Source organism: Rhinatrema bivittatum, chromosome 2, assembly GCF_901001135.1.
Source record: "Rhinatrema bivittatum chromosome 2, aRhiBiv1.1, whole genome shotgun sequence".
NCBI classification, from domain to species: domain Eukaryota; kingdom Metazoa; phylum Chordata; class Amphibia; order Gymnophiona; family Rhinatrematidae; genus Rhinatrema; species Rhinatrema bivittatum.
The window spans coordinates 29,564,642-29,588,269 of NC_042616.1; the positions used below are offsets into that span (position 1 = coordinate 29,564,642).

Consider the following 23,628-nt stretch of genomic DNA (forward strand, 5'->3'; position numbering starts at 1 on the left):
TGTGTCGGGTCACACTAGTGTGTCGCGAAGACCAGGGAAGTGTGTCACAGAGCCAGCAGAGGACTGATCTTTCATCATCAGTCAGGTCAGGAATTGTCTGACTTCGCTTTTATTGGGTGTGACTGGAATCTGCTCTTGCTTCCTTCTCCTCTTCCTGGCCCAGTGGGAGGTTATTCCTTCCTCCTTCATCCAGATCAGAGCGCGATATCACCAACTCCAGTTCATAAGGGCCTGGCAGGACACCAACTTTATCTTCCTCTGCCTGGCCTGGCAGTGAGGCTGCTGATGCTCTCCTCACCCCATGGGGGCTGGATGTAAAAACAGGAACTCTGTAGGTCTGCTCTGTAGATCCGCTGCTGCTGCCTCCTCATCTTCCTCTCCTCAGTGCTTCTTGCCCTCATCTGCTGCCGATAAAGAGGGAGGGAGATTCTGGATTGGACTGAAGAATTTGCTGCTGGCTGGGAGCCAGGAGGAGGGGGAAATGTACTGGGCAGGAAGGGGTGGGGGAAAGGAGGTTGGGTTTGCTGGGTAGGGAGAGGTGGAGGATGAAGGGCTTGGGGCTGCTGGGCAGGGATATACAGGGGATATAAATAGATTCCCACCAATGTAAACTTTCAGCCATGGCAGATGACGTTTTGATACAGTTCTTGGAACCCGCTTCTTCTCTGAAGGAACTAATTAGGGAATTTCAATGAGATGGAGATTTGCCGGGATTCCAGCTTGATAAGTCTGAAGCTCTTCCAATTGGAAACTGGCATTGACAGAACTAGGAAGGAGATTTTCCCTCTGAAATGGGCGGATGGGATGGTTAAATATCTGGGAATACTTTTGCCAAGATCTCAATGTTAAACGGCTGCTTATTACTACTAAGCAATTTTAAGAGCTTGGGCACCTTTGACTCTTTTGCTACTAGGGAGAGTAGATTTACTCAAAATGTTTGTACTATCTCAATGGATTTATGTGTTGGGGATGCTTCCCCTTTTCTTGGACAGACCATCTTTGGTTCTGTTTTAAAGAGAAATAAGGAGCTACCTATGGAGGGGGGAAATGTCTCGTATCTCATTTGCCCATTTATGAAACCTTGGAGAAAGGGGTTTTAAGTCTGTCCACCCTGAAATTTTATAATATGGCAGCAAACCTATGCCCTATAGGTGGCTGGTGTCAAGGGACTAATTATTATATATCTTTGTGCTTTGAATCAGCATTACTAGTTCCCTTTTCTCACTCATTTCCCAGACATCTGAAGAACCATTGTTTGCTTGTCCCTTTCCAAAGGACCCGGCGTTGGTTAACTCGTAAATTACATTTAAATTTCAAAGTCTCCCGTTTTCTGCCCTTAGAAGGTAACAGCAATTTTGTGCCAGGTACACAGTCGGGGATGTTTGCTGATTGGAGATATCAAGGATTGGGAGTAGTGGGACAGTTGGGAGGACCTGGGAATCCTTTTCCGCTTGCAGAGCTGAGGGACTCTTTTGCTTTCACTGGGAAGGGTTTCTTCAGCTATATACAAGCACGACATCGTTTGGGATCCTTAGATCATTCTGAACTAACTAAGGAAAAATGGGAAGCCTTACAAGAATGGTTTGATGTAGAAGATCCAGGAAGGTCCACCTTGTCCTCGCTTTACAAGTGGAATCCTTCCTCATTGTTGTCCAGACGGGCGGTAGAACTACAGATACAATTACCTGTAAAAGCTTTCTTAACTTGTTTTCTAATGTCCATAAGATTTCCAATAACGAGAAACTCAATTCAGGTTCTTAACTAGAGCATTTATTTTACAAAGAGAAGCCTTTTTAGCACAGATATCTGATACAGATGTAGGTATTAAATGTTCATCTGAAATAGGGCATCTTGGATACTTTTTGGTCCTGCTAAAAACACAATTTTTGGAGGAGAGTATACTCCTATGTGGAGTAGATCACTGTGCAATCGTTGGTCTTTGATGGTTCCTCGGCATTGTTTGGAGACATTCGTTCCTCGACTTATTGTACCACATCGCTAAGCTCATGGATATGGAAGGTGTTTTTATTGGCTAGAGTCATCATATTGCACTTTTGGAGACAATCGGTAACTCCTTCTGTTGCCTTCTGGAGAAATAAAGTACACCAGCTGTTAGTAATGGAACCGATGTCTTGTAAAGCAGTGCATCCTAGATGAAAAAATAAAGACTTTAGATCTGTGGCTTCCGTATATTTCAAAACTTCCACATAAAGCCCAAAATAAAAAATTGAATGATTTTTAATTGGAGAACAGACTTTCATTGTATGTTTTTGGACTTTATATTGTTAACTGGACCTGCTCTGATAAGAATGCCTTTTTGTTTAGTGATATTACCATACTCAGTCGATAGTAGGGGTTAAGTTGGGGAGAGGGAAGGGAGGGATGTAAGGTTCATGGGTTAGTGTTGCCAATATATAGCTGAAAGGTTACATCATTGAATAAGTTATGCTGCAAGGTGTAGCTGACATCGTTACTCACTCACTATTCTGCGACCAGACTGCTACACCCATATAACCCCTCTTCTCACCCTCTATCCATTCCCACATATGTTCAAACTCCCCCATTTTGCAGCTCCTCACTACCTGTCCTCTTATCTCTCCTTATACCATTCCCCATGAATTCTGTTCATCAGGCAAGTCCCCACATCTATGCCCTTCTCCTCTATCCCCTCTACTCACAACTCTGTGCATTACATTGGCTGCATCGCATGCTTGCAATGGACTTCCTGAGCTGGTGGGCCAGGCTCCCTCTCCTGCCTTATTCTAATCCATTTCCTTAAAAGATGAAATGAAATGCCCAATGTCTCTTTTGCCCTGTAGGTTTGTCTTGATTAGATTGTAAGCTCTAACGAGTAGGGTCTGTCTCTTATGTTTTTGTACAGTGCTATGTACATTGCGTAGCTCTATGGGAGTGATAAGTAGTAGTGGTAACTGTAACTTTAGGAATCACTGTCCCATGGGTCCCTGTCGTCACTGATGGGCATCTCCACAACATCATGAATGTGCTTAAGGTGTTCCCTGAGGAGCTGGGAGTTTACAATGGTCCAGCAGTGTCTTCCCACCCGGAGCCAGCTGTCGCACCCATTCACCCAAAATCCAGGAAATGCCTTTTGCACCCTGGTTTAAGATGATGTGGAGCTCGTGGATCTCCTAGTGCAATGGATCCTAGAACCATTTCTGCATTAGAAAATGGGCCATTGTACCAGTACTGTAGGGGTTACAGGGGTAAAGCAGCTTTTGCAAATCAATCAGGAGACAGAGTTTTTTTATTAATTTAATTTTATTTATGTTCCACCTTTCAGGTACTGTAGTTCTTTCTCTATCCACAGTGGGCTCACAATCTGTACCTGAGGCCACAAGGAGTGATAGCTGTGGGATTTGAACCCTGGCTTCCAGCCCACTGCTCGAACCACCAGACTTTTACAGCCAGCGAGCAGAGGCGTTTCAGGGATGGAGCTGAGGCAGAGCTGGAGGGGCGGAGTCAGCAGAATTTCAAATGTCCCTCAGATACAGCACCAAAGTCTGGCCAGGCACTTGGAAAATATATTCTTGGTGATGAGCAGGAGATGTAATTGTCAGTATTATTTGCTTGGTATATTGAGAGAATGTTTTTTTTATTCAGATGATCTTCAGCCGGTCCGCAGGCGGCAGTATAAGAGGGCAGTGTTCCCCTGGCACCAGGAGCTGGAGCTGAGGGGATGAATCCCAGGACCGATGTCTTCACCCTGCTGCTAATTTCTGAGAGAGAGAGACTGTAACACTGAGAGAGAGATGCTCGTTTCAGCAGACATTGCACTGGTTAGAGGGATAGAACGGGCTGAGAGAATGAGAGTTGGAATTAGCAGAAAGAGAGAGAGAGACCTGTTTCAGCTGGGAAGTACAGCTGTGGGGTGACAGGAAAAGGTGGCACAGGACCCTCCTATCTGACTGGGAAGGATGCAGCATTTCACTCTGCAGACAAACTCTTCAGTACCAGTTGTTACTGTTCCTTTTCTTTTCCCCTCTTTGCTGTTTCCAGTTTTTCAAGCCCTTTGAGTTACCTGTAAATCCTTTTCTTATATATAATAACAAACATTCATTTATTAGCACTGTTTCTGTGAATGTGACAGGTAAGTTAGTGCTGGGTATCAGCAGGGTCCTGCACCAAGTCTCACACAGCTCTGTCAGGTTTTTGTGTCAGGTAGAGCTGGAGCAACCAACCAGCATCTGAATCAATGACCATAGATTGTGCTAATAAATAAACCTTTGACTGCTATTTAATGATTCCTCAGTTGTTATATTTATTTATTTACTTTTATATACTGGTGTTCGATTTTACATATCACATCGGTTTACATTTAAACAAAATTTGCAGGAACTTATGCGTTACCTTTGTCAAATACATTTATTGTTTTGTTGTTTCTTTGTCCCTTTTCTAAGGTCTAAGCTCCTCCCAGAGGAGACCTAGTTTAGGGTAGTGAGTGGACTAAACCATTTGCTATGGCTCACTGGAGTAACTATAGAGGGCAGACAGTTCCCTGTGCTCTGAGGGACTCCTCGTCTCTGAGAAATCACTGATTAGCACTGTGAAGTCCCTGAATACCAACAAAATGTTTCTTCATTTATATTTATAAACTAATAGGTCCATTCAGCGGTGCCGAGAGCAGGAAGTTAGCTGGACTTACCCAGGTACGAGTTCCCGCTGGATAGACCCAAAGACAGTGGAGTAAGTTTATCCAGCTCACTTCAGGGCTGCTACCCAGCTAAACATAAGCCCCACACCCGGTCATCTCTTTTTATCCAGGTAAGTTAACCACTCATTGGCCCACAATTTTAACACTTTGCGGTTTGTCCAGCTAAATTCCAAACTCAGCCGGACAAATCTGCTGACCAAGGACCTTTAAAAGTATTACAGGGCACAAAGTGATGTTTGCAAAGGCTCCTTACCACATGCTAATTATTGACGTCACGGCAATCACACGACACGACAGGGGCTGGTCAGGGAAACATCTGATGCAGAGGCGCAGAAGTTGGCAGGACGAGCGGAACCAGAAAGAGAAAGAAAGGAGATGTGTGAGCATTTCCTGATGTCCTACTTTCCATCTGAGTTACAGGCATTGATCCTGGGTATCACAAAGTTAGTTATGTCCATTTCTGTATACAAAGTATGGAGCAAGTTTTCAGAAGAGCTGCTGAGTGGCCTCAAGCGTTGATTACGTTGATTGGAATAATTTTCAATCACAGCATGGCGGCTGGAAATGTTCCCAAATTTAGCTTAGCCGGTTCAGCACTGAGCAGCTTCCTGAAAACGTACTCTGAGCAGCTCCAGAGGATCTACCCTCACTGAAGGACCTGCCCCTTAATCTAAAAAAATACCCACCTCTCCCCCGACCCCAGCGCTCACCCCCTCCCCTGACCTCAGAGCTTACTCCAGCCCCAGAGCTCTCCCTTACCATGACCCCTGACCTCACCTCCTCCTTAACCCAGAGCTTACTCCAGCCCCAGAGCCCTCTCTTACCCCCACCCCTGACCTCACCCCCTCCCGACCCCAGAGCCCACCCCTATGAGCCCTAAGCTAACCCCTCTCTTCCAATCTTTGACCGCACGTCCCCCTCTCCTGCCCCCCAGGGCTCTCATACACTGTGGTTATTGCACTTGACCTGCCAGTGATAGAGCACAAACCTTGGCCATCCTGCATCCCCCAGCAGGTAATTCCACCCCTCAGAGCACTGCCAGTGAGAGGATGACGCCTCTAGTTTGTAACGTGCATAATACTTTACATCTATAGGCCGGCAAGGTTAGATAATGTGTCTGAGCTTAAAAATAAATGGAATAACATCAGTTGTTCTCTCTCTGCTGCTGGAGCTAGATAAATAACATAAGAAATGCCATTCTGGATCAGACCAAAGGTCCATCAATCCCAGCAACCTGTCTCCGAGAGAGGCCAATCCCGGTCAGCAGAATCCCAGAGAATGGATTGCTCCCCTCATAACCAGGGCTGACAGAGAGGAGGAGAATCCTCTAGGGCTGCATAAAGGGACCGTGAGTGCTGTCTGCATGCTGAAGCACTTCCTGCAACCTGCGTGTTTAGCATGAAGCACTAACGTCTTCTCTAGAAAGCCCCAGAGTTGACCTTGTCCAAAATTATTGAAAAAGTAGCTCAAGACAGGCAAACCTGAGATAGGACAATACTGCAGCTGTAACTTACCGGGTTCTGAAATGGGATTGATGGTGGGAAAAGATAAAAGGGAAGGGCATCAAGGATGGACGGGGCAAGGGAGGGGGAGGTTAGACAAGACGGGGGAAGGTGAGGGAACACAGACACACACATACATACACATTCATGCACATTCACATGGGGACGGAGGAGTGGGGGCAGGGGAGGGAGTTACAGGGGTGGGATCACATGGAAGGGAACAGGGGAAGGGGAGGGCAGGGGAGGGAGTTACAGGGGTGGGATCACATGGAAGGGAACAGGGGAAGGGGAGGGCAGGGGAGGGAGTTACAGGGGTGGGATCACATGGAAGGGAACAGGGTGAGGGGAGGGGAGGGGGAGGACAAGGTCAGGGGAGGGGGAGGACAGGGTCGGGGGAGGGGAGGGGGTACAGTCACTCAGTCTTCTTCTTTATCTGTTAAAGAAAGGTTCAGACTTTAAAATGTGTAAGGCTGAACGCACATCACCATTATATACAGGGAGGACAATAATGAAAGCCATTTCCGGGGGTAAAGCGCTCTTTTATCCACAGAAATGGGCTGTTTGATTACTGTCCATCCTCTACACAAGTAAAAGTAGGAGCATAGAACAAGGCGAGGGCTTTTCCCCGTGTAGTTTTGTAAATATTTCTGGTTTGGGGTTAGCACAGGGGGAAAACTATATGCAGAGTTTTCCTTTAACACCGAGCCCTCACATAAAGCAGGCAGGGGGATTATTGAGGGGGCAATAAACAAAGCCAATCTAGATGTGTACTTTTGCATTCCTTATCACCTCAGGTTAAAATTCAGATGGGATTGGCCAGACCTTGCGTACTTTGATTATTTAGGTCAAGGCTGGGAAACATCCAGACCCAGGCGAGACCCACAGCTCAGTCCCATGCAGCCGCTGCCAGAGCCCCAAACCAGAGGTTCATGGTGGGAGCTTTTGCTCCGAGTCTCTGACTCCTCCCTCTCACCCCCATAATCAAATGTTCACGGCAGGAGCGAGCAGGATCTGCTGCCACAGCTTGGGTTCATTCCCCCACCGTGTCCTTGAAATAAATATTCATAAGGACTGGAGAGTGGCACAAGAGCTCCGGCCTCATCCTTGGCTCCTTCCAGCAGCCTCCCACCCCAAGAAGTAAATGTTCACAGGGGAAACAGAGCGAGAGCTGCTTCTGACTCCTGCCTTCTCCCCAGCCACCCAAATTAGATATTCATGGCAGGAATGAAGAGCACACATCACATCTCTTCCTTTACCTCCCTGGAATAAAACATTCATAGCAGAAGTAAAGCAAAAGCTGCTTCAACTGACACTCGGAGGTTAAACCCTTGCTCACTTGCTTGGACCTTGAAGATCCTAGCAAGCACTGCAGAGGCCTTGCCTGCTCCTGCACTTGTGCCTCTCTCCTGACAACCTCCCACCCACCAACTGGGTTTCCCTTTGGATCTGGGACAAGTAAGGTCCCACCTGCTCCTTCATGAGGGCTTTCTGAGGACATTGTGACTCCCTAAGCCTGTACACAGGCTCCCTCCCACCCACCAACTGGGTTTCCCTTTGGATCTGGGACAAGTAAGGTCCCACCTGCTCCTTCATGAGGGCTTTCTGAGGACATTGTGACTCCCTAAGCCTGTACACAGGCTCCCTCCCACCCACCAACTGGGTTTCCCTTTGGATCTGGGACAAGTAAGGTCCCACCTGCTCCTTCATGAGGGCTTTCTGAGGACATTGTGACTCCCTAAGCCTGTACACAGGCTCCCTCCCACCCACCAACTGGGTTTCCCTTTGGATCTGGGACAAGTAAGGTCCCACCTGCTCCTTCATGAGGGCTTTCTGAGGACATTGTGACTCCCTAAGCCAGTACACAGACAAATAAAGAAGGCACATCCAAAAAATACAAGAATCACTGAAAAACTCTCTTACCTAGGATCCACAGTGCTAATAAACAGAGCTTGTTATGAAGGCAGAACAGTGACACAAAAGATTTTAAATAAACTGCATTACAAGCAGGGGAAGAAGAAAAGGAATTTCCCAGTAACTCCAACTGGTTTTTAAGTGAAGGTTTTTGCAGAGCTGAATGCTGCCCCTGTCTCAGTGGCTGTTAGGATGCTGATAAGATCAGCTCAGACGTACAACTGGCTGGGCTTCCTTAGCTTTACAAACTCTCCCTGTCTGTCCCTATTAACCTACAGCTCTGTCTCCCTCAGGGACCCTCAGCAGCAATGACTCTAAGGTAATAAAGGGGAATTTTACAAGGGAGGGAAATAATATTAACCACTAAACGTGTTTTGCTAAAAGGAGAAGCGAGGGAAGGGGAAAGGGTAAAGGGGAAGCATAAACAAGACAGAGAAAGGGGAGGAAAAGTACAGAACAGCAAAGGAGAAAGAGTAAGATGGAAAGGGAGAGCAGGAGATAAGGCAGGGAGATTGAAGTTCATTTCCATGTTGAGTCAATGCTCCTTCCCTTTCTCCTCTCGCTTGTAGTTCATTTCCATGTTGAGTCAATCCTCCCCTTTCAACTCTCGCTTGTAGTTCATTTCCACATTGAGTCAATCCTCCCCTTTTTCCTCTCGCTTGTAGTTTATTTCCATTTTGAGTCAATGCTCCTTCCCTTTCTCCTCTCGCTTGTAGTTTATTTCCATATTCAGTCAATGCTCCTTCCCTTTCTCCTCTCGCTTGTAGTTTATTTCCATGTTGAGTCAATGCTCCTCTCCTTTCGCCTCTCGCTTTTGGTTCATTTCCATGTTGAGTCAATGCTCCCCTTTCTCCTCTCACTTGTGGTTTATTTCCAGAAGCTTCAGGTCCTTAGGTCTCTTCATATCCAGAGCCCCAATCAGCAGAAATGCTCACTGCTTGCTGCCATCCTTTGCATTTAGAGAGACCCTGGCAGCTTTGCCTTTTATTATGTCACCTCCTGTCATCCTAACATCACAAGAGGGTGGGAGAGACCATGTGAGGCTGATGGTGAGGGGAGAGGAGAGGTGGCAGAGGGGGAGCAACAGAATTCAGTTCTGTACAAATTAATTAAAATAATCTGACTATAATAAAGAGGAAAGTTGCCCCATGCCTGCATCACCACCGTGCAACCTGAACTCCGCCCCTCCCTCCTTGTAGACTCCAGCTCTGTCTTTATGGAACTTGAGCTCCTCCCCTCTCATTCTGCACTGTCAAGCTCCTCCCTCTCTTGCAGTTCTCTGCAGCTCTGCCCCTCTCAAGGTACTCTGCAGTTTCACCCCTTACTCACCCACCCACCTGCCCCAGAAGAGACATATTAGTGGCAGTGGACAGCACAATCTCCCCGCTCCCCTCCCCTGGATCTCCTCACTCACTGCCTCCCATTGGACAAACAGGAGGAGGAGGAGGAGGACGGAGGCCTTGGAGATCCTTCAGTGCATCCTCCCTTCTCCCCCTCTGAGACCTGAGTGGTGCAATTTGAACCCCTTGGTTAAAAGCAGGAAGCTCAGGCGCAGTAAGGGAGGAGGGAGGATGTATCATGAACACTGCAGGGTCTCTGTCCTCTTCCTGGTTTGCTGATAGTGCCCTCTGAGTGAGGGGGTCCATGGGCATGGGGAGGTCTGGTAGAGAGTTAACCTGAGATTGCAGGGTGGAGGAAAGAGAACAAACGGACTGGGGATAGGGGGGGAGGGGAAGTGAGTGAACCAAGGGAAAAAGGAGGAGTGAACTGGGGATGAGGGGAGTGAACCAGAGTAAGTGAAGGGTTTGTGTGGTGGAGGAAGGGAGAAAGGTAATGTATCAGGGTGAGTGAGGGGTTTGGGAGATGTGAATAAACCATGGGGAGGAAGCCGGGGTGAGTGAGGGGTTTGGGAGAAGTGAATAAACCATGGGGAGGAAGCCGGGGTGAGTGAGGGGTTTGGGAGGAGTGAATAAACCATGGGGAGGGAGCCGGGGTGAGTGAGGGGTTTGGGAGGAGGGAATAAACCATGGGGAGGGAGCCAGGGTGAGTGAGGGGTTTGGGAGGAGGGAATAAACCATGGGGAGGGAGCCAGGGTGAGTGAGGGGTTTGGGAGGAGGGAATAAACCATGGGGAGGGAGCCAGGGTGAGTGAGGGGTTTGGGAGGAGGGAATAAACCATGGGGAGGGTGCCAGGGTGAGTGAGGGGTTTGGGAGGAGGGAATAAACCATGGGGAGGGAGCCAGGGTGAGTGAGGGGTTTGGGAGGAGGGAATAAACCATGGGGAGGGAGCCGGGGTGAGTGAGGGGTTTGGGAGGAGAGAATAAACCATGGGGAGGGAGCCAGGGTGAGTGAGGGGTTTGGGAGGAGGGAATAAACCATGGGGAGGGAGCCAGGGTGAGGGGTTTGGGAGGAGGGAATAAACCATGGGGAGGGAGCCAGGGTGAGTGAGGGGTTTGGGAGGAGGGAATAAACCATGGGGAGGGAGCCAGGGTGAGTGAGGGGATTGGGAGGAGGGAATAAACCATGGGGAGGGAGCCAGGGTGAGTGAGGGGATTGGGAGGAGGGAATAAACCATGGGGAGGGAGCCAGGGTGAGTGAGGGGTTTGGGAGGAGGGAATAAACCATGGGGAGGGAGCCAGGGTGAGTGAGGGGTTTGGGAGGAGGGAATAAACCATGGGGAGGGAGCCAGGGTGAGTGAGGGGATTGGGAGGAGGGAATAAACCATGGGGAGGGAGCCAGGGTGAGTGAGGGGTTTGGGAGGAGGGAATAAACCATGGGGAGGGAGCCAGGGTGAGTGAGGGGTTTGGGAGGAGGGAATAAACCATGGGGAGGGAGCCAGGGTGAGTGAGGGGATTGGGAGGAGGGAATAAACTATGGGGAGGGAGCCAGGGTGAGTGAGGGGTTTGGGAGGAGGGAATAAACCATGGGGAGGGAGCCAGGGTGAGTGAGGGGTTTGGGAGGAGGGAATAAACCATGGGGAGGGAGCCAGGGTGAGTGAGGGGTTTGGGAGGAGGGAATAAACCATGGGGAGGGAGCCAGGGTGAGTGAGGGGTTTGGGAGGAGGGAATAAACCATGGGGAGGGAGCCAGGGTGAGTGAGGGGTTTGGAAGGAGTGAATAAACCATGGGGAGGGAGCCAGGGTGAGTGAGGGGTTTGGGAGGAGGGAATAAACCATGGGGAGGGAGCCAGGGTGAGTGAGGGGTTTGGGAGGAGAGAATAAACCATGGGGAGGGAGCCAGGGTGAGTGAGGGGTTTGGGAGGAAGGAATAAACCATCGGGAGGGAGCCAGGGTGAGTGAGGGGTTTGGGAGGAAGGAATAAACCATGGGGAGGGAGCCAGGGTGAGTGAGGGGTTTGGGAGGAGAGATTAAACCCTGGAGAGTGAGGGGTTCACAGGGGGAGGGAGCCAGGGTGAGTGAAGAGCTTGGGAGGGGCAAATAATTTGAATGACCAAGGGGTTTATGGGGGGGGGGGATCAGGTGGGGGAAAGAATTGAAAGACAGAGGGTGACTGGGGTCAAGGGGGCCTTGGAAAAGGGATCAGGTGAGAAGAGAAATTGAAAGAGAGGAGTGAAAGGGGCTTTGGAAGGGGGGATAAGGAAGAGAGAGGATGGGGCTGGGATTCTGCTTCCAGACATCTTGTTTATTTATTTATTTAGAAGCTTTTTTTATCCCGACTTTAGTGGGTACATCAGATTGGTTTACATTAAACTGAAGGTAGAAAATACATGGGACAGGTAAGGGGAAAGGATTGCTGTGAACAAAGACTAGAACTAGAGTAGAGAAGAGAGAGGGAAAGGAGAAATATAACTATGTAAATATAAATATAACTGAGGAGAAATAACATGGTAACATGATAAGGTAAAATTAGTAATTCAGAAGTATAATTCTGTGGCAATGGGTTTATGGTGCGAGGTCCCTAATCTGAGGAAGCCTGTTTGAGGAGCCAGGTCTTGAGTGGGTTCCAGCAGGTGGGGCCTGCAATGGATAGGGAGGAGAGGTGTGCATTCTTGAGGGATGGGATGTGGAGGGGGCCTTTATGGGTTGCTCTGGTGGGGCGGAAGAAGGGTGTGAAATGGAGGGGCTCGTCGAGCCAGCTAGAGTTGTGTTTGTAGATGGATTTGTGTACAATGGTGAGGGGTTTGTAGAGGATGCGTGAAGGGATCGGGAGCCAAAGGAGATCTCTGGCCCTCACTCTCTCTCTCTTCTTACCTGACTCCTCTCTCTCTTTCCCCTCCAGTTCCCTCTTTGGCTCTCTCTCTCCTACACCCTCCTCCATCACTCCTTTCTGGATCTCACATGCAACCCGCTTCTCCCCTCCTAGTCTCACCCCCTCCTACCATTTCCAGCTTTTAAACCCTCCCCCTTCCCAATTTTACCTCTGGTTCTCTCTCACTCCTCCACCCCATCATACATCTGATTCTCATTCTCTCCCTCCCCCATCACTACTTCTGGTTCTGTTGTTACCCTCCCTCTCCCCCTTCTTTACCTATGACTTTGTCACCCATCTTCACCATCCTCCTCCTGCTGTTGCTTCCGGCTCCCTCCAGGCCAGGAGAAGCTAAGTGAGACAGAGAGGTATATAAATGATACCTTCAAGGACATCATAGAGCAGAGCCCCCTCCACTGCTGCTCTAGAGAGAAAGGTCACCTGGAAGGAGAGCTTCACTTACGGGCCGATACAGAAAGAAGCGTGGGAGAGGCGGCGAGCGCCCGCTCTCCCGACGCACACACAGACCAGTGTCCCGGGCACACGATTCAGTGTGGGCCTGCATGCAAATGAGTGCCCGCGGTAAAAGGAGGCGCTAGGGACACTAGCGCATCCCTAGCGCCTCCTATTTGACAGAAGCGGCGGCTGTCAGCGGATTTGACAGCCGATGCTCAATTTTACCGGCATTGGTTCTCGAACCCGCTGACAGTCACGGGTTCGGAAAACGGACGCCGGCTAAATTGAGCGTCCGTCTTCCAACCCGTGGGCCGCGGGCAGATTTTAATTTTTTTTTTTTTATTTAAAATGTTTTTTTATTTTTGGGGCCTCAGACTTAATATCGCTATGATATTAAGTCGGAGGGTGTACAGAAAAGCAGTTTTTTCTGCTTTTCTGTACACTTTCCCGGTGCTGGCCGAAATTAAATTGTGCGGCTTTGCTGCACATTTTGCTTTCTGTATTACGTGGGAATGACTAATAGGCCCATCAACATGCATTTGCATGTTGCGTGTGCTATTAGTTTCAGGGGGGTTGGACATGTGTTTTCAACGCGCTATTACCCCTTACTGTATAATGGGTAAAAATAGTGCATCGAAAACGCGCGGGTGATGCATTATCCCGACTCACCAAGCATATGTTCCAGGAGGGAAGGGTTAGGACAACCATTGTAGTTGGTGATTTGGTTATTAGGAAGATAGGTAGCTGGTGGACATGTGGTAACTTGCCTACATGGTGGAAAGGTGCCAGCTTTTGAAAATAGGGGTGCGGAACTGAACACAAAGACAGAAGCATATTGGAACCAAAGACCAGTTAATGCTGAATAAAGCCATCATGACTGGCTGTAAGGAAATCCTGCACCTCAGTATTGCACGGCATTGACTATAAGAAACATTTTATAGCATCTCACACTCTTGAATCAAGAAATGGCTTGAAATGCATAAATTAAACATCAAAGTTCACCATTAAAATGTGGCAAAATGCATTCCTTCAAGATCCAATGAGGAATATTTCAGAGATTCCTTGTCTAGTTTTTTTCAGTCTGGCATAAAATCAGTTAATAACCATCATTAAATGCCTTTGCTATGGATCTATCCTAATGCACAGAAATAAAGATCAACAACCAAAACATTGAAAAAATGTAATCCCCTTTATTGGACTAACATATTATATTTCTTGACTTTAAGCACAAACTGAATGAGCAGGGCAGAGTAAAAGATTGCATTTGTCACCACTGGCACAGAGATTGGAAAATGGTTTCTTTAAAGTCTGATGACGATTTCTGTACTTGCTGCGCTGGGTCAGGAGTGGGAGGCAACTGGTATCTTGCCTCTCACTCAGCCCTGTGCTCCGGAAGGCAAATAAGGAATTTATCGCTTAGGACAGAGAATCTGAGCTGAAAATCTGAAAAAGTGTTGCACCTTAGCAGCTCTGCTAACAAGGGCCTTAGAATCTGCTTTGACTCGTTTTAGCCATTCTTATTCCCTAAATAATAAAGACAAAATCTCTTATTCTATGAAGATCCCCTCCTTCTGATCTTTGAGAAAAGAGAACTCCATGCACAAACGCGAATAAAGCAGCCCCCTGCGATGTCATCAATATGCGCCCTCAGTAGAAGCCGCTCAGCCTCCTGCGTGACGTCATCAGCATTCGTTCCGTGTAATACTCTGACCGCCTCCTGACGCCATCAGGCTGCGCCCGGCAGGAGGCCAATATCTGCTCTGCCCTGCTTGTGTTGAGTCAGATCAGCGTTGCCAACCTCGCTTATTTACCGCGAGATTGGGCTTCTATTTGTAGTCATTCGCGGGTTTTTTTTCCGATTCGCGGGTTGCTTTAAATTGGGCTATTTTTTCTGCCAGTCGCGTTTTTTTGGGCTTGTTGGGCAGGACTTGTGCTCTGATGTTACAGTGATTGGCTGCTGCTGCTGCGATGAAGCCTGTCCATAGCAGGCGCACCCTATCCCTATATTGCAGCAGTAAGCCAATCAGAGCAGACCTGCAAGCCTTGCACAGGAGCACATTTTGTGGGCAGAACTAGCACCGTCCGTCCAGCACGGCATGCAGTGCACAGCATCGCACGTGGGCAGACCTGGAACGGGAAGGCCAGCAGCAAGCAACAGCTTCAGACTGTGCAGCTACAGCCAGGTATCAGGAGGGGAGGAATGAGTATGTTGGGAATGGGGAAGGAGCGTGTGGGGGCTAGGGATGTGCTTGGAGGGGGGAAGGAGCATGTGGGGGGGAGGGAAGAAGGAGTGTGGGGGGAGGGGTTGGGGATGTGCTTGGGGAGGGGAGAAGGAGCGTGTGGGGGGGCCGGGGATGTGCTGGGATGGGGATGAGCTTGTGGGGGGTAGGGGATGTGTTTGGAGGGGGGGGGGGGTTGAGCATATGGGGCTGGTGCTTTTTAATTTGTTCTACACCACTTGATTTCATCTTTTTTTTTCTCTCATTTCTTCTCCCTGCAGCAGATCACCTCTGTAATCTGTCCATACCTACTATTTCAGTCATTGGCTGCTACGCAACTAAATGGTTTTGATCTACTATGGCTAGAGTAAGGAACTGGGCTAAGTACTGTAATAGGTACTGCAAAGTGTGGGAAGAGGAATGTGAACTAAAAGCATGGATTCAGCCTGCTGTCAGCAATGAGAGGAGGGGGGAATGAGCGTGAGGGGATTGAATTTTCAATCTCACGTGTTTTGGGCATTTTTTGGCCTTGTTTTTTTGGAAAAAAGTGCTTGTTCTGTCATGAAAACCTGGCAACCCTGAGTCAGATCCAGGGCAGAAGAGCCTCGTCTCCGGTTCTCAGCCTTTCCCTCCGCCTGAAACAGCAAAAGGCAAACGCGCGGCTCTTCCCCAGCCAGAGAAAGCGCCCCCAATTCATGTCTAATCCTGAAATCGGCAACAGCAGAGAGGAAAATGCCCGCGGGAGTTTCTGCTCAGGGAGGAGATTGCCCCCAGCTCCCTGCCCTCTCTCTATGTAAACACTAAGAACATAAGAAATGCCAGGCTGGGTCAGAGCACTGCTCCTTCCAGCCCTGCATCCTGTCTCCGACGGGAGCCGATCCAGGTCACCTGAATGTATCCTGCAGATCCCAATATGAAAGTCTGCTCTCCACAAGAAGTTAGAGATGAGAAACCAAAGTCTGTCTGTCGATCTCGCTAATAAGTATTTATGGAGCTGTCCCACAACCTATCCTCTTCCATCTTCCATCACTTCGATCAAGCCTCCCCATTTATTCTCCCAACCAACCAGTCTCTCCCTAATTAATCTCCTTCCTGTCCTCTTTTTCCTGCCTGCAGGGTAGCTTTTCTTCTCGTTTACTTGTTCAGCTGATCTTTTAACTCCTTCCTTTAAAAGCTGCTGCAGTTGCCCTCCTGAACCTCCACCCAGTGCTTGATTTAAGATGACGGTGCTCATAAGCAGTGGATTGGGGGTGGGAAGGTTTTGCCCTGGAAATCAAAGACGCAGCAGGTGGAGTCCCAGTTTTTGGGCACCTTCAGAATTTGACATCCTAAACATGTGCCTATGTGCCTACATTTGGCCATGTCCCCACACCTACAGCCCAGACCATGTGGCTTTGTTTACTGTAAGTCCCAGTGTCAGAAGTAGCTGGCAGGGTCAGGCAGGAGAGACTGGTGGCAGTAAAGAGCAGCTGCAGAAGTGGTGGAAGCTGGACTGTGGGGTGGCTACCCAGAGCTGGAGACTGACAGCAGCAGGGAGGAAAAGCATCTGCAGAAATAATGGGAACCTAAAGGGTAGGAGGTGGAGTGTGAGACTGGTGGTAATATCAGTCACATGCTTACAGAAGTGGTGGAAAAAGCCATTATGAAGTCACTTATTAGATAATGAGTGGGAGGGGGTCATGGAAAGATTTATGTAAGTAAGCAGGCAAGAGAATGAGGTGGCAGCCCTGTGAACAGCTTCCCATGCAAAGAGATAAATACTGGGGGCTGCCAAACAGAAGTACAACAGGAGCAATGAGTAAGGAAATTGATATTTTAAGGAAAGATATATAAAGCTCAATTTCTTTAAAATAATCGTTCCTTTCCCAGTCTTATCATGGAACCTTTCCCTGTATCTAATAAAGGTTAACGAAACTGGTGCTGGGGACTCTGATGAGTAAACCTGCTCCCACATTATCATCTTATGCTTTGTATGTCCTTTAATTACTATGTTAGTGGTTTAAAAAAGGGAAAACATCATAATGACAAGCATTATACACTAGAGACTTGCTCTCTTTATACAAACACTGCTGCAGCTTTTTAACTTGGGACACTGTAGAGTCAGCGCTGACTTTAATGGGACCCCAAGCAGACCTGAGGTGAATAAAAGATAGTTCCCTGTTCGTACCTGGATCAGTCCAGACTCCTGGGTTTTCCCTCCCCTCCAGCAGATGAAGACAGAGAAGTTTTAATAAGCTCTGCCCTATATCCTAAGGTGCCACCTACAGCCTGTCAGTATTTCTCTGTCTCCAGCAGAGACAGTCTGGTCTGTTTACCTGGAAAAAAATAGTCAGATAGGTTTGTAGGTTAGGAATTGGGATTTTTGTGTCTGTTCCTTTAATTCCTAATTAGGTCAGTGACAGGAGATGGCCTCCCACGGGGTTATGAGGTCCTGAGGGGACCATCCCTCCTGATGCTTAGAGGCAGCTGCTTTTAAGGGTTCAGGACCCTGTAAGTAAGTTGAAGCAGACTGGGGTGATACCAGGTAGCCCGGCTCACTCACCCTAGCAGGGCCAGGATCACGGACAGCAGCGGGCAAGTTTTCTTTCTGTAAAAACAAAAAACCAGGGGGGGCGCTGTTCCCTCCTGCAACGGAGATGGACACATAGTCCCGGGCTCTCCCTCCCAGATCTATTTTCTGCTTTACAAAAACAACCTGCAAAATAGCGATTTCACCTGCGAAGAGGCAATTTACCTCCCGACTTCACTACTATGGCGGCAAAAAGGAAAACTGCGGACCTGAAGCAGTTTTCCTTCTCAAAAGTCCCTGCGGAGTTAACGGACGTCCCTGCTGATGGGTCTGAGCAGGCCGCACTGGAGAGGCCCGAGGTAAATTTTGGCAATGCCCACAGTAGTGTCTCGAGCCCCCCACTCTTGTCACACAGCTCCGGGATGAAATTCGGGGTTGGTTTGTCAAATTTAGGGCGGACCTTAAATCTCACAAAAAGGAACTCCTGGCATCTATATCGGATCTGCGCGAAGATTTTGCGGCGTTTGGGCAGCGGGTTGATGAGGTAGACTTCAGGACCAAAAACCACGCGGAGGCCATTCATACTCTCCATCAAAAACAGGGTCACCTGGACAATGCGTTCACCGCGCTTGAAGATAAGCTGGAGGACTTAGAAAACCGCAGCAGGAGGTGCAATATCCGTATCCGGGGTGTCCCGGAGTCTCCTGCTTATACAAATGCTCCTGAAGTGGCAGTGCAGATCTGCCGTTTTATACTGCTGGGAGGTAAAACATCAGACAGGGATCCTGCTGATCAAAATCTGGATATAAAGCTTGAGAGAGCGCATAGAGCTGTAGGCTCCAGAACGGATGCCAAGCCGCGAGATACAGTGTTTATGCTTCCATAGCTTTACCCAAAAAGCTGCCGTCCTGGACGCTGCAATAAAGCAAAATGCCTGGATGTGGGAAGGCAACTCTATCACCATCTGTCAAGACTTAGCTTCCTCCACACTTCGGAAGCAGTTTGAGCTGAGAGAGATTACCGCCTTCCTTCGCAATGAAAACATCAGATACCAGTGGACCTTTCCATTTGGATTACAGTTTCTCGTAAAAGGGACTTCGCACAGAGGCAAAACGCAGAGTGAAGCAGTGGCAGTTCTGGAAAAGGCCGGCTTTAACATCCACGTCATCCCTGCTAAGCCCACATCAAAGGCACAGCGCCTGGTGGACCCACCATGTTGGCAAAGAGTAGGAAAGGGTGGCAGAAGACTTCGAAGGCACTCTGAGGACTCATGAGCGGCCCTTTTGGATCAAGGATGATTGGCTGAGGAGATGGCCTATTCTTGGTACACCAGGTCTCAATACAGATAACCGCGCTCCCTTGTAGGGCTTTGCTCCTGACGTCCGCTCGCCATGTCATTACTTTCTTTTATAATGGTGATAGCGGATCGAAGTTACTTCTCTACGGTTATGTATTGCCAGGAGAGTTGCAGCTTGCTTATATTATATATGTTATTTGTTACATTGGTCTGGGGGGAGGGGGGCACTGATTGTAGTCTGTTTACGTCTGCACGGGGATCACCCCTAACCATGGTGCCTGCAGTTCTATCTCTTGGTACTTAGTTTCTGGACCCGGAGGGATGTAGGCTTCAATTTCGGGGCGGGCCCTTTAACCTATGACTTATGGCTGGAACACTGAGAGTTATTTCCCTTAATGTTAAGGGTCTCAACCACCCACACAAGCGCTCACTTTTGGAGCGAGAGTTAGCAGCTAGCGGAGCTTCTATAGGGCTAATTCAGGAAACCCATCTACGAAAGCGTTACGAACGTCTCTTGTCGCACAGGCAATTCCCTCATGAGTTTCTAGCGGCCTGAACTAAAGACTCCAAATATGACGGGGTGGGTATTTTGATAGCCAAAGATTTTACTCATGAGGTCCTTTCATTTCTTGCTGACCCCCAAGGGCGATGTGTTCTGCTAAAGATACGCGCAGGAGATGAGGTTTGGACTCTGGTTACTATATAATGCCCCAAACACGGGACAAGGTCCTTTTTTCAAGGCCATAGACAATCTGTTATTGCAACATGCTGCCGGGTCTCTACGACTTGGAGGGGATTTCATTATCACTATGAACCCCACTATTGATAATTCTGCCCAGGTATCCTCTGCTTCTAGAGCTGCGAGGTCCTCTCTGAAATCCTTGCTAGACAGATGGGATCTCCATGATGTATGGAGGCACAGATTTCCCCCTTCCCATTATTATACGTATTATTCCACTGCCCACCACTCCTACTCCAGGATTGATTTTTTTGTAGTTGACTCCCAGCTGCAGAATAAGGTAGTGAAAGCAGGGATAGAAAGCTGCCTCCCCCTAACTCCCCTTCCCTGATCCAGCCCAGACAGCAGAGAAATCAACAAACTGATAATAAAACAATTCCCCCCCCCCCCCCCGTGGGTGCTGTGATTACATTTCCACTCACTCTCTGTGCACTCCGGGTCTTTGTCATTTTCTCTCTGCCGCCTCGTTCTTTCTCTATTAAAAGTGATGTACTGTCTATTTCAGTTCTGTAGCATCTTTAAATAATCTGTGATGTGTTTCAATAAAACAAACAGACATTTCTACAACTTCATTGAGAATTCGATCAGACCCCGGTAGGCCACTACCAGACACATAGTGAATTCACTAATACATTTAAAGGACGTTAATTAGACTCATTCCTACTCCCATAGCAACCTAAAACTTAACTAGGAACTGATCAAAATGGAGATGAAGGCAGCAGTCCAGCAGCAAGAGGGGGGCTTCCCAGTCTTTTGCATCGAGTGTCACATGTATGATTTTTTACCCACCGGTGAGAAATTGCACATGTGCATGCGATGCAAAAAGCTCCTGGCTCTCAGAGAACGAGTCCGATCGCTGGAGGCTAGAGTGGCAGCCCTGGAGGAGCTGAGGCAGACAGAGAGGTATATAGATGAGACCTTCAGGGACATAGTAGTCAAGTTCCAACTTCAGACTGGCAGCCCTGGTGCTGCCTTGGAGGAAGAAGGTCTCATGGTGGGAGAGCACCAACCAGGTACAGCAGGAAAGGATCCCGTAGCAAGGACCTGCTCTCCAGGTGGTGCATTGTCCTTTCGCACCGAGGATGTATCTCCAAGGGCTACTGCCCAGGAGGGAAGGGTTAGGTCGGCCGTCATAGTTGGTGATTTGATTATTAGGAATGTAGACAGCTGGGTGGCTGGTGGGCGTGAGGATCGCCTGGTAGCATGCCTACCTGGTGCGAAGGTGGCGGACCTCACGCGTCACCTATATAGGATTTTAGACAGTGCTGGGGAGGAGCCGGCTGTTGTGGTACATGTGGGCACCAATGACATAGGAAAATGTGAAAGGGAGGTTCTGGAAGCCAAATTTAGGCTCTTAGGTAGAAAGATTAAATCCAGAACCTCCAGGGTAGCATTCTCTGAAATGCTTCCTGTTCCACGCGCAGGTCACCAGAGGCAGGCAGAGCTCCAGAGTCTCAATGCGTGGATGAGACGATGGTGCAAGGAAGAGGGATTCAGTTTTGTTAGGAACTGGGGAACCTTTTGGGGAAGGGGGAGTCTCTTCCGAAGGGATGGGCTCCACCTTAATCAGGGTGGAACCAGACTGCTGGCGCTAACCTTTAAAAAGCAGATAGAGCAACTTTTAAACTAGAACAAAGGGGAAAGCCGACAGTCGCTCAGCAGCGCATGGTTCGGAGAGAGGTATCTTTAAAGGATACTAATGATGCATTGGAATTAGGGCATCCCGTCAGTGAGGTTCCAATAATTAGAAAAGTAGTCCAAGTGCCTGTAACTGAAAACTCACCTGAGCTAAAAAATTCTAACTTATCCCTATCAATTAAAAAGCACAATGAAAATACAAACAAAAAACAAACTTTGAAATGTTTGTATGCTAATGCCAGAAGTCTAAGAAGTAAGATGGGAGAATTAGAATGTATAGCAGTGAATGATGACATAGACTTAATTGGCATCTCAGAGACATGGTGGAAGGAGGACAACCAATGGGACAGTGCTATACCGGGGTACAAATTATATCGCAATGACAGAGAGGAGCACCCGGGAGGAGGTGTGGCGCTTTATGTCCGTGTGGCATAGAGTCCAACAGGATAAACATCCTGCATGAGACTAAATGCAAAATTGAATCTTTATGGGTAGAAATCCCTTGTGTATCGGGGAAGACTATAGTGATAGGGGTATACTACCGTCCACCTGGTCAAGATGGTGAGTCGGACAGTGAAATGCTAAGAGAAATTAGGGAAGCTAACCAAATTGGTAGTGCGGTAATAATGGGAGACTTCAATTACCCCAATATTGATTGGGTAAATGTATCATCGGGACACGCTAGAGAAATAACGTTTCTGGATGGAATAAATGATAGCTTTATGGAGAAATTGGTTCAGGAACCGACGAGAGAGGGAGCAATTTTAGATCTAATTCTCAGTGGAGCACAGGACTTGGTGAGAGAGGTAACGATGGTGAGGCTGCTTGGCAATAGTGATCATAATATGATCAAATTTGAATTAATGACTGGAAGGGGGACAGTAAGCAAATCCATAGCTCTCGTGCTAAACTTTCAAAAGGGAAACTTTGATAAAATGAGAAAAATTGTTAGAAAAAAACTGAAAGGAGCAGCTACAAAATGTGCAAGAGGGGTGGTCATTGTTAAAAAAAAATACCATTCTAGAAGCACAGTCCAGATGTATTCCACACATTAAGAAGGTGGAAAGAAGGCAAAACGATTACCAGCATGGTTAAAAGGAGAGGTGAAAGAAGCTATTTTAGCCAAAAGATCTTCATTCAAAAATTGGAAGAAGGATCCAACAGAAGAAAATAGGATAATGCATAAATGTTAGCAAGTTAAATGTAAGACATTGATAAGACAGGCTAAGAGAGAATTTGAAAAGAAGTTGGCTGTAGAGGCAAAAACTCACAGTAAAAACCTTTTTAAATATATCCAAAGCAGAAAGCCTGTGAGGGAGTCAGTTGGACCGTTAGATGATCGAGGGGTTAAAGGGGCACTTAGAGAAGATAAGGCCATTGCGGAAAGATTAAATTATTTCTTTGCTTTGGTGTTTACTGAAGAGGATGTTGGGGAGGTACCCGTACTGGAGAAGGTTTTCATGGGTAATGATTCAGATGGACTGAATCAAATCACGGTGAACCTAGAAGATGTGGTAGACCTGATTGACAAACTGAAGAGTAGTAAATCATCTGGACCGGATGGTATACACCCCAGAGTTCTGAAGGAACTAAAAAATGAAATTTCAGACCTATTAGTAAAAATTTGTAACCTATCATTAAAATCATCCATTGTACCTGAAGACTGGAGGATAGCTAATGTAACCCCAATATTTAAAAAGGGCTCCAGGGGCGATCCGGGAAACTACAGACCGGTTAGCCTGACTTCAGTGCCAGGAAAAATAGTGGAAAGTGTTCTAAACATCAAAATCACAGAACATTTAGAAAGACATGGTTTAATGGGCTTTACCCATGGTTTAATGGGCTTTACCCAAGGCAAGTCTTGCCTCACAAATCTGCTTCACTTTTTTGAAGGAGTTAATAAACATGTGGACAAAGGTGAACCGGTAGATGTAGTATACTTGGATTTTCAGAAGGCATTTGACAAAGTTGCTCATGAGAGGTTTCTAGGAAAAGTAAAAAGTCATAGGTGGCGATGTCCTTTCGTGGATTGCAAACTGGCTAAAAGACAGGAATCAGAGAGTAGGATTAAATGGACAATTTTCTCAGTGGAAGGGAGTGGACAGTGGAGTGCCTCAGGGATCTGTTTTGGGACCCTTACTTTTCAATATATTTATAAATGATCTGGAAAGAAATACGAGTGAGATAATCAAATTTGCAGATGATACAAAATTGTTCAGAGTAGTTAAATCACAAGCAGATTGTGATAAATTGCAGGAAGACCTTGTGAGACTGGAAAATTGGGCATCCAAATGGCAGATGAAATTTAATGTGGATAAGTGCAAGGTGATGCATATAGGGAAAAATAACCCATTCTATAGTTACACAATGTTAGGTTCCATATTAGGTGCTACAACCCAAGAAAAAGATCTAGGCGTCATAGTGGACAACACATTGAAATTGTCGGTGCAGTGTGCTGCGGCAGTCAAAAAAGCAAAC

General features: G+C 47.7%; 1 protein-coding gene and 3 long non-coding RNA genes across 4 annotated transcripts in view; 2 read left to right on the top strand and 2 right to left on the bottom strand.

Annotated features, from left to right (window-relative positions):
• The window catches only part of LOC115085852 (oocyte zinc finger protein XlCOF6-like), a 393,254-nt gene that overhangs the window by 128,096 nt on the left and 241,530 nt on the right, over nt 1-23,628 (top strand). The gene's annotated exons all lie outside the window — the stretch shown is intronic.
• On the bottom strand, nt 1,954-6,313 carry LOC115085892. The gene is made up of 3 exons (XR_003854978.1): nt 6,187-6,313; nt 4,926-4,988; nt 1,954-2,087 (listed from the first exon to the last, which is right to left on the bottom strand). It is a non-coding gene; the product is annotated as an uncharacterized LOC115085892 (long non-coding RNA).
• The window catches only part of LOC115085891, a 318,986-nt gene continuing 301,909 nt past the window's right edge, over nt 6,552-23,628 (bottom strand). Inside the window, exon 3 of the long non-coding RNA XR_003854976.1 lies at nt 6,552-6,607. This is a non-coding gene — a long non-coding RNA (uncharacterized LOC115085891). The remainder of the gene's footprint in view (nt 6,608-23,628) is intronic.
• Nucleotides 14,693-20,079, top strand: LOC115085890. The gene is made up of 2 exons (XR_003854975.1): nt 14,693-14,931; nt 15,249-20,079. It is a non-coding gene; the product is annotated as an uncharacterized LOC115085890 (long non-coding RNA).